Source organism: Capsicum annuum, chromosome 7 (genome assembly GCF_002878395.1).
Source record: "Capsicum annuum cultivar UCD-10X-F1 chromosome 7, UCD10Xv1.1, whole genome shotgun sequence".
NCBI classification, from domain to species: Eukaryota; Viridiplantae; Streptophyta; class Magnoliopsida; order Solanales; family Solanaceae; genus Capsicum; species Capsicum annuum.
In genome coordinates this window covers 152,403,806-152,415,238 of record NC_061117.1, presented here as the reverse complement: position 1 = coordinate 152,415,238, position 11,433 = coordinate 152,403,806, and the positions used below count along the sequence as shown (strand labels likewise).

General features: G+C 35.3%; 1 non-coding gene across 1 annotated transcript; it reads right to left on the bottom strand.

Annotated features, from left to right (window-relative positions):
- Window positions 1–9,661: 9,661 nt before the first annotated feature.
- On the bottom strand, window positions 9,662–9,768 carry LOC124886240. The gene has a single exon (XR_007043326.1). It is a non-coding gene; the product is annotated as a small nucleolar RNA R71 (small nucleolar RNA).
- Between the last annotated feature and the right edge of the window lie 1,665 nt (window positions 9,769–11,433).

Sequence of the window (11,433 nt, the reverse complement as noted above, 5' to 3'; positions counted from 1 at the left end):
CCTTCATGGATTTTTATAGGCATAAGTATAGATCACCTATAGGTTGGCTAGAAGTTGGTTATGCGGCCTTACTGGAGCTTAATTCTGTTCTCAATGCTATGGAGCAGGTTTAGTTAATTTGTGAAAGATTGAAAACCGCTAAAAGTCATAAGAAATCATATGCAGATGTGAGAAGGAGAGAACTAAAGTTTGAGGTAGGTTATTGGGTGTTTTTGAAGGTGTCACCCATGAAGGTAGTGATGAGGTTTGGAAGAAAAGAAAAGCTTAGCCCTCGACACATTTGTCCTTATGAAATGTATAGTGTGTTGGAGATATTGCTTATGACAATTAGATATTTAATTAGAATTAACCACAGTGCATCCTATTTTCCATCTATCCTTGTTAAAGAAATACGTTAGAGACCCTTCTTTAGTAGTGCCCCTAGAAAGTATTAGAGTGAAAGACATCCTAGTTGAAATTCTTGATTGACAAGTTCGAAGGCTAAGTAATAAGGAAGTGGCTTTAGGGAAATTTATTTAGAGAAATCAATCAGTTTAGGGAGTGACATGGGAAGTAGAAGCAAATACGATGAGTCGATATCCTCATCTATTCTCTCCTAACATAAAGTCAGCTTGCGGTAAGAAATCTCTTCTGATCTATTCTACTCATCGACATCCCTACTCATATTAGTTTATTATATGATCATGTGTAGAATGTCACTTCAATTGAACGTTCATGTTTGAGATGATTAGTACAGTTGTAGAATAAGATGAGCTTCAGACATTGGCTTAGGAAGTCCGTAAGGCATATCTTTCCCTGTCCCAATATTCATTCGACGACAAATGGTCCCAAGGGAAGATAATGTTAGACCCCAAAAATTTTAATGATTTGATTTTGGTAGTTCCTTTGAAATTTAGTGTGACTTTGTCATGACCCAAAAATACAAAGGTCATGATGGGACTTGTCACGACAAGCCCTGACAAGTAAGGAAATCACCAAAACTGATATAAAATGAAAAAAATAACACCAAAACCCATGCTAAATCTTCTAGAACGAAACTGAAACATACAATATTAGCAGAAAAACGTAATAATTATACCATATATAATCCTATAATCTTGTGTCACAACGTAAAAATCAACTAAGTACATGTCGAAGTCAAAATATTAAACTGATAGTCCCAAAGGAATGTAAATCTTTCTCTTAATACAACCAAGATATAAAACTTGATAGATAGAGTGGGAGATTGACTCTAGTAACATGGATTGTCCCCTACCTCAAATATGCTCCAAGTAAGCTGAGATTAGGTACCTGCGACGCACTTGTTACTCGATCTGCACCAAATGGGCATAGTAGGGATGACTACGATCCACTTTACTCAGTATGTGTGATAGGCCGACCAAGAAAAAGAGAAAATCAAGTATATAAATACACACTATGGGTACATCATCAAAAAATATCCCAAACGGTAGTCCACACTGTCTCCACTAATAGTCCTAAAATATAATGCATATACCAAGTACAAGTACTGGAAAAATAACACAAAATAGATAGACACCAAACCAATACAAGGTACAATCATAGAAGATGAACAGTGTATGAGATGCAGTAAGAATGATGATGATAATGATGTGATATATCGAGATTGCCACAAAACATCCGTATACATATCTAGATCAACCCCGAGGTAGGACCCATTGGGGTTCGCGCCCCATATACATTCCAATAACTAATAACAATCCAATATCCATAAATCCTCCCCAACTCATGATCTTCAATAGAGAGTGTTTACAGATATCACATTTTTTGTCAAAAAACCAGTATTTCCATTGTGGTACCAATGTCTCATGAATGCATATGATACGACAATGTAATTCTCAAGACCAACAAGAATGAGAATTTAAAAAACCACCTAATATATCAAACACTTGAACCAAAATCCCCTCAATGAGACAATCATCCATAGTTCAATATAATCTATGTACAAGTAGAGAAAGATATGCAATAATATGTCGCTGATACCACATAAATCCCAACTTAGGAAATTTTTTACCAAGAATAAAACAACAAAAAATATATAAATTACTAGGCCAACAATATCATATAAGACCCCATACTATCACACATAGAAAATAATGTGCCAATCCACTAATAACAATAACATTGGCCCCCTCACAGACACAGAACAATAATAACAACATTTTCAAGATTGGTTTCCATACCCATAACAAGATTTTATATCAGTATTAGCTACCCAACCCAGTCTGAAGAAAGTAAGCCATAATTTCCCTCAAATTAAAAACCCCAATCCAAAAGCCTTCAACACAGATCCTACCCCATGCGAACATCCTTTAAATCAACTAAAACATATAAATATAGATTTTATGCATGAAAAAAAGCGAACGATACTCATATTAACTACTTCTGCATTGGGGTCAAAATGGACTCCCAAAATGGATTTCCAGGAAAAGAATTGTAAAATTGGAATTCTAGTTCAAAAATATATTATCCATAATTATGAAAGTCATAGAAGATAACCCAAGTGAAAATGGGTTGAAATTGAAGAAATTCAAATTTGTAGGCTTCTCGAGCCAAAATCTCGATAGTTGACATTTGAAATCAAGTTTTAACAAGCTTTAAATGAAAAGAACCAAAGAAAAATAATTGAATAAGGTTTTGGAACTTACCTAATCTTGGAAATGGAACAAATCTCCTAAATAATCTAAAACCCAAAGCTTAAAGTCTAAAAAATGATGGAAAAATTGAGAAAGAGGTATTTATATCATCTAGATTGCCGCTTAAGTAGATCTTGGGTAGCATTAGCAGTCAGTACTAAAGCAACAAGTTGACAAGTAAAGAAGTAACTTGCTTAGGTGGCAGGCTGCTAAAGCGGATCCTGGTTTGCTTTAGCATTCTATGCTAAAGCGCCCAGGTGACCGCTAAACTGGTTCCTGCTGGGCTGGCCAGGGCCGTTAAAGAACCCAATGGGTCTCTAAAGCACCCTCTGATAAAGTTCCCAAAAGGGATACTTTAGTGGTCACACCATCTTTTATTGTACCAGATGGAGACCTGAAAAACTTGAAGTCTTTGCGGATCCCTCAAAATTCAATCCGAGTCCAAAGAACTCAGATGAACTATGCTACCCTTCCAAATTCGACGCTCCAGACTCAATTACGATATAGGATTCTAAAAGAGATGTCATTTTCAAAAAATTGACCCCTAAAATCTTATCTTACAATTTTCCAAATCAAGGATCAAAATAAGATAGTAAAGTAATAAAATAATACCAGCTATGTTACCAACCCAAATTCGACATTCAGGATCAATTGGTTCAGTTCATTTTCCATTCGATGCACATAATAATAAATGTTGACCAAAGTCAACTATACAATAGTTTTAACCTCCAAAAACCATAAACTAACATAAATTACCTCAAAATGCATTGGGAACTATGTCAATAATCACCACACCCCTGAAATACCACAAGGCAATCATGAGGAGGGGTAAAATGGTCAAATTATGCAAAAATAAGTAATTCACAAAAATCAAGTCATTACATCATCCACTACTAAGAATCTAGTTCATCCTCAAACTGTAAATAAGGAAAATACCTGAATTAGTGAATAGTTGGGGATAACTACCATGCATATCTGACTCGACCTCCCAGGTAGCTTTACCTATAGGATGGTGTCTCGCCCTAGACCTTATTTAGAAAAATATCTCTAGAACACTATCGTCTCACAAATCTAGATAAAATAGAGAAAGGATCCTCAACAAAAGATAACTTCTCATTCAACTACACTGATTCCCAACGAAAGACATGAGACTCTTTCAAAATGTTACTCCGAAGCATGGAAACATGAGACTTGATGAATAGCTGATTAATCTAGGACAATGCTAAATTATAAGACATATCTCTAATAGTCCTAAGAATCTCAAATGGTCCAATATGCCTGGGGATAAGCTTGACCATCTTCCCAAACCCCATCACGCCCTTCATGGGGAAAACATAAAGGAAGACTCAATCACCAACACTAAATCTCAAGGCCCGAAGTTTGCGATCTACATAGCACATCTTTCTACTCTGAGATGCTCGAAGTATATCCTAAATTCATCAAACTCTATCTAAAGACTCATGAAACAAGTTCATAACTTGATGTATAATCTTAAAAACATCAAACCAACCATTTAGAGAGCGGCAACGCCTACCATACAAAACTTTGAAAGGAACCATCTCTATACTTGAATGGTAGCTTTTATTATATGTAAACTCCATTAAGCTAAATGATGCTCCCATTAACCTTTAAAGCCCATAATACAAGTGCAGATCATATCGTCCATACCCCGATAGTCCACTTTGACTGACCGTCAGCTTAAGGGTGAAAAGTAGTGCTAAAATAAACTTGAGTACCCAACTCCTCCTACAAAGCCTTCGAAAAGTGAGATGTAAACACTGAACCTCTATATGAGATAATAGGCACTACTACACCATGAAGGCAAACTATCTCATAGATATAGATATGTGCCAATCCTTAAGCACTAAACGAAACCTGAATAGGAATAAAATGAGAATATTTGATTTATTGAACCATGATGACCCAAAACTATCAGATCAATGAGAAGCTTAAGGTAACCCAATCATGAAGTCCATAGTGGTCTGTTCCAATTTCCACTCAGGAATGGGTAATCTTTGAAGCAAATAACCAGTCCTTACATGCTCGACCTTCACCTGCTGGCAATATAGGCAACAATCTACAAAATCTGCTATATCCTTCCTTATACCACCTCACCAGTAGTGTTATCTTAAGTCGTAACACATCTTAGTTAGTCCTAGATGGATGAAATATCTCGAGCAATGAGACTCCTCAAATATTAATCTCACCCAATCACCTACTCTCAGAACACAAACTCAATCTCTAATCCTCAAAACCCCATCATAATCAAATGAGACTTTCTTAACCTCACCACTTAACACCATAACCCAAATCACTCTTAACCCAATATTATCAAATTGATGAGCCCAAATCCGCTCTATCAAAGAAGATCTACTCTCTATAAATGCTAAAACATGCCTAGGTATTGAAATATCAAAACTAACCATCTGTTAGCCAAATTCTAAACCACTAAGGACAAATCCTCTCCTAGGTCAAAAAATACACAAAGATACCTATGCTAGTCGACATTCGGCTCAAGGAATATACAACTATATTTACCTTGTCTGGGTGATAGAGAATAGTAATGTCATAGTCTTTAAGTAACTCAAGTCAACAATGCTGCCTCATACTAAGATCTCATTGGCTAAAGAAATACTAAAGACTACAATGATCCAAGAAGATATCTCAATAGACTCCAGGCAAATAATGTCTCCATATCCTAAAAGTAAAGAAAATGACACACAACTTCAAATCATGGGTACGGTAATTCTTCTCTTGGTCATCAATTTGACGAGAAGCGTAGACAATCACTTTACCCTCCTGCATCAGCACAACACCAAACCTAAAACTTAACTGATGTCAAAAAATACTAGAGGTTTTGGAAGCTTACTTCTCAACCATCAAACAACTAAAAAGAAATCCTCTGTTGAGTCAACTTAGTCAATGGAGCTTCAATAGATTAAAAACCCTTAATAAAGCACCGATAATTGCTAAACCAATAAAACTCTGCATCTCATTAGGAAAAGTACGCCTAGCCCAACCATGAACTGGTAGAACCTTGGTTGGATCGACCATAATACCATCTTTGGTCACCATATAACCCAAGAAAGAAATAGACTCCAACCAAAACTCATACTTGGAGAACATAACATACAAATTCTCCTCCCTTAATCTCTAAACTACAATCTATAAATGCTCTTCATGGTTGGCATCACTCATGGAATAAACTGAGAAATCATAGATCAATATAATAACAAAAGAGTCGAGATATAATCAAAATACTTAGTTCATCAACTCCATGAATGTGACTGGGGTATTGATCAATTGAGGGACATGAATAAGAACTCATAACAACTGTATCGAGTCTAAAAAGTTGTCTTCAAAATACCAATGCTCTAATCTTCAATTGGTGATATCCAGACCTCAAATATATCTTTAAAAACACCAAAGCACCCTGAAGCTGATCAAATAAATCATTAATAAGAGGAAGAGGATTCTTTTTCTTCATAAATAAGATAGGGGAACCCCAAGGTGATACACTAGATTGGATAAATCCATTGTCTAATAACTCCTATAACTAATATTTTAATTTCTTCAACTCTGCTAGGTCCATCCTCTAAGGAGGAATAAAAATTGGCTTGTTTCCCCACTCAACATCATTGATGAAATCAATATCACGATATAGAGGTATACTAAGAAAATTCATAAGAAAAACATCCGTGAACTCAACAATACAAGTAGAATCCCAAAAAGGTGGTGAATCAACACCAGTATCATGAATATAGGCCAAATAAGACAAACATATCCTCTTTACCAAATATCTAGCCTGAAGGAAAGATATAACTCTCTTGGGACCCAAATGAGGTGCACTCTCCAAGATATCCTTGGACCACATGACGGAACTAAATGCATGGTCTTAGAATAATATTCTAGGATACCATGATAAGGAGCTAACTAATCCATACCTAAGATAACATCAAAATCTGCCATGTCTAGTATAATTAGATCAACCACATCTCACAACCTATGAAAGCCACAACATAGGATTGATACACTTGATCCACCATTAAAGTGTCTCTCCTATAGGGGTAGATACATTGATAGGCATGGAAAGAGGCTCACTAGTTAAATCAAAACCCAAAGAGAAATATACAGACACATAGAAGAAAGTCAACCTTTGTCAAATTACACCTATTCAGATCTGAAACTAATAAGGTCAATACCCGTGATAACAATATCAGAAGCCTAAACCATTAGTCTAGTGGGTAAGTCCTAATACTATCCAAGCCCATTACCCAATTGAGTAGACCCACAACTACCACTATGAACACCACTACCTCTACCTCACGTACCTTTAGATCCTCTCACAGTCGATTTAAAAGTAGGCCTAAAAATATAAAGGGGACTATCCTTGGAAAAATAGTAAACCTAATCACACACATAGCAAACTTTATGGCATACCTCAATATAGATAGGTACGATTGAGCTAGAACGACCACCCAAAGCTGATGGACTAGATGGACCACTAATTGAACCCTGCAAAGATTTCTGTACTGGTCTGCCTTGATACCCATGGAGCCTCTAAAATCTTTTTCTTTAAGAAGTTCAACTACTAAAATCGCTCTAATGGTGTACCCTCATGGTGCATCCCTAATATGCTTTAAGAATAGACTCAATAATCTTTGCATGATCCACTATACTATGAAATAATTCTCTTGGAACTACTATCTTAGTAGTAATGAGATGAAGTGAAATATCAAACCCCTTTTTAAACTTTTAAATCTTCTCAGACTCGATGAGAATAATGGCATAAGAATATCTGGACTAGGGATGAAAATGTGCCTCATACTCTACAACCGTCATGGATTCCTACTCTAAGTGACCAAACTCATCTCTTACCTGACCCCTCGAACTAAAAAGCATAAGCCGGTCATAAAATGCCTTAATAAATTAATTTATGTCATTGTATTGGGTGTATTTATATGTCCAAGCACTTATATTCACCCTTAATAGGACTTATTCTATTAGCTAAAATGTTTTATTCTTATTATATTTGAGATTTAATTGATTTCCTTATCTAATGGAGATGATTAGTTGATGTAGGGCTAAATTATGATAAAATTGGATATAATTGGATGCATGAATGGGAAGTTAATGATGAATGTATGCATCGGGAGTAATTTTCTAGGCATAAGTATACTGGGATGAGGTTTGTAAATCATGGAATAAAGCAAGGAAAGATAAGTTCAAATTAACAAAATGTAGTAAGGGTTCATAATAGGACCGCATCGCGAACGTTGATCCATATTTTTACCTCCGTATCATGGAGGAAGGTAATTCTCAAGTGGTGAAATCTAGTAGTTCTCCATGATAAGCCCAAGTTGCAGAGGGTATCACAGAGAACTACCCTCGTGTCACGGTAAATAACAAACTTAGGAAAGTTAGGTCCAACTATAAAAAAAGACCACTTTAAGTTAATTGGCACTATTTTTGGTAGACGTACAACAGAGGCAAAAATACTAAAATCTTCTCTTAAGGTTCTTTGAAATTTATTATTTCAAGATTACTTTTTGGTATGATTAAATCATTCATTTTTGATGTTGAATTCCAACATGAGTGGCTAAATACCCTTATTATAGGGTTAAAGCCAAAGACATGATTACACTTTGATATTCTTAGAGTAGTTTATTATTGAATTATCATACGGGTTATTCTTAATCTCTTGTGATTACTATTTTGATGATTAGCCACAAGTAAAATACACCTATATATCTTTGTGAATTCGGGAGGAGAATCATAGGATAGAAAAAAGAGTTTAAGGTGAAAGGTTCTTATTCATTTATAAAATTAGGGATCTTAATTAGCATCTAGGATAGGGATATACCTAGATGCCTTATTTGGTTCACTTGTAGGATTACAACTTAATGCATCTAAATGGATTATTGCATCTCCGCTCAATGATATAGTTAATATGTCCAGTTAGGTAGAAAATTAGAGAATCGAGAGACTATGATCATACTCTAAACCTTGTGAATTAATAACCCAATAATCAACTAAACTATGAGATGAATGGTGACTTGCAAGACTGTTTAAATTATTTCAACCCTAGAATTCTCAGTAGTATTGCGTACAACCCTACTTAAATTGCTATTGTCGCACATTGTTATTTCTATATTAATTATACTTTTACTTAAATCTTCAAAATCATCTTGATACTTGAAACACTTGATACATTCTTGTAAAAGACTAATATTGGTAAAATTGCTAGTTACGTTTTCCTCATGGGTATAATATCTGACCATCTTAGTCACAATATTTCTTGTACAATCGTGTGCTCTTAAATATGCGTTAGACCATAAATTTTTTTAGGGCTGTTTCCAGGGACTAAAATAAGTAGTAATTTTCTAAATTTTTGGGTTTTGATAAAAATTTTAAGTGTTAACAACTTTATAGTGGTGGATAACTTTTGCAGGACCTGTGAAGTACCAGACTGGCAAGAGATAGAGAGTTGGTAGAGGTTTATTCGAAATCAGAATAGGAATTTTATAGTGGCAATGCTCTCACTATCAAATTTAGCAAGTTCTAATGGCGGAGTAAGTAGATCCTAATCTTATTGATCCAATTGATTCAAATGCTACACGTGGTCCAGCTCCTGCACTTCCAGCTGCTCCTACTCGAGCAGAAGCCAGACCTATTCATGAAGTAGAAATCCCACTTACAAACCATGCTACTAATCACATCTGTAAGCTAGAGGTGGGTAGTTAGTTTGAATTGAAATAAAATATGGTACAACTATTGTGTTTAAGTGGACAATTTGTAAGGTTCTTACATGAATATCCACACACATACAGACTTTCTTGGAAATTAGTGATACATATCTACTGATTATGTTATACTGACGTTTTTCTCTTTTTTTAATTGGGGAAGTGAAGAGGTAGTTATATGCTGAACCACCAAACTCAATCACTTCCTGGAAAGATCTGGCTTAAAAATTTCTTATGAGATTTTTTCCTTTAAGGAAGACATCATATTTGAGAAGTGAGATACTGAGTTTCATGCAGAAAGAAGGAGAAAATCTTTACCAAGTTTTGGAAAGATTTAAGGGTATGCTTAGAAATTACCCTTAATATCATCAGTCTAATGATGTACTAGTTTATACCTTCATAGAGGGTCTTAAGCCCAACACCAAGATTCTCTTGGATTCTGCAGCATGTGGGTAGGCTCTTGAGAAGACATATGATGACTTATATATACTATTGAGTCGTATTTCATATGGGATCTTAAGTGTCATGATGACTTAAGGAGTTCTCCCAAGAATGTTACAGGTGCATTGGAGGTATATTAGTTTACTGCTTTATCAGCGCGGCTTGCTGCACTATAAAATCAGATAACTAATTAGTTTAGCAATATGAAGTTTGGGGTTACGCAATCAGTAGTAACATCTAATGTAGTTTAATAGGAAAATACTTGGTGTGATATTTATAGGAGCAGTGACCATGCAGTGGATGCTTGTATGGTTAATCTAGATTTTGTAAATTATGTATGGAATACTAATCATCTAGGGAAATAGAATTATGGTAAAACTTACAATCCAAATTGGAGAGATTATCCTAATTTCTTATGGGGTGGAAATCAATCGAAAAATAATAATCAGTACATGGGGCCAGTACCAAGAAATCAAAAGCAGCAAGTTTAGAGTAATTAGGAAACGACTCAAATGAGTAATATGGAAGAGATGTTGAAACAACTTATAGCTACTCAAGCATATTTGGTAGCATATATGAAGAGTCAATAGTTGATTACCAAATACTTAGAGATGTAAATTGGTAATATTACAGGAGCATAAAACATTATACCACAAGGAGGTCTACATAGTGACACTGGGGTGAATCCAAAACTGGTAAATACAGTCACTACTAGGAGCGATTTGTAGCTGAAAGAGTTAGAACCAGAGCAAGTAATTAACAAAGTTATTGCTGGTTATGATGAAAAGAATAAGGAAAAAGTGGTTGAAAAAGAGTTGCAACTAATGAAACCAAAGTGGAGACGAAGACTCTACTTTCTCCTTCCCTTAAAGGCTTTGAAAGCACTAAAAACAGACTAGTTACATGAAGTTTTTAGAGCTTTTACAGTAGGTTCCTATCAATCTCCATCTAGTTGATATTTTGTAGAGTGTTCTGAAATATGCAAAGTATGTGAAAGATATAGTGGAAAACAAGAACTATTTGACTGAATATGCTATAGTAGGACTTACTAAGGAGTGCACTTCCTAGATCCAAAATAAATTGCCCATGAAGATGAAAGATCCAGGTAGTTTCACTTGGTGGATCACCATCAAACAAACCCTTAGTGCTTGGGGTTTATATGATTTATGGGAAAACATTAATCTTATTCCCAATTCTTGGTTGAAAAAGATAGGTCTTGGGAGTGACAAACCTATTACCATTATTTGCAGTTAGTCGGTAGATCTCTTGCTAGGCCTGATAGGATCATTGAAGATGTATTAGTGCAAGTGGGATAACTTATTTTCCCAGTGGATTTTGTTTTTCTTGATTTTAATGATGATTCGGCCGTTCTATTTATTTTGGGATACCCATTCTTAGCAATTAGGCAATCCCTTATTGATGTATCTACAGGGAAGATGACCATAATAGCTCATGATAAGGTGAAGATTTTTGATGTGTACAAGGAAATGAAGTTGCTTGCTATATATGAAGCATTATCTGCTATAAAGTTGTAGACCTTAAGTTTGAGCTCCACCTTCTATTGTCTAATGGCTTACTTAAGTGAGCTCTGATGG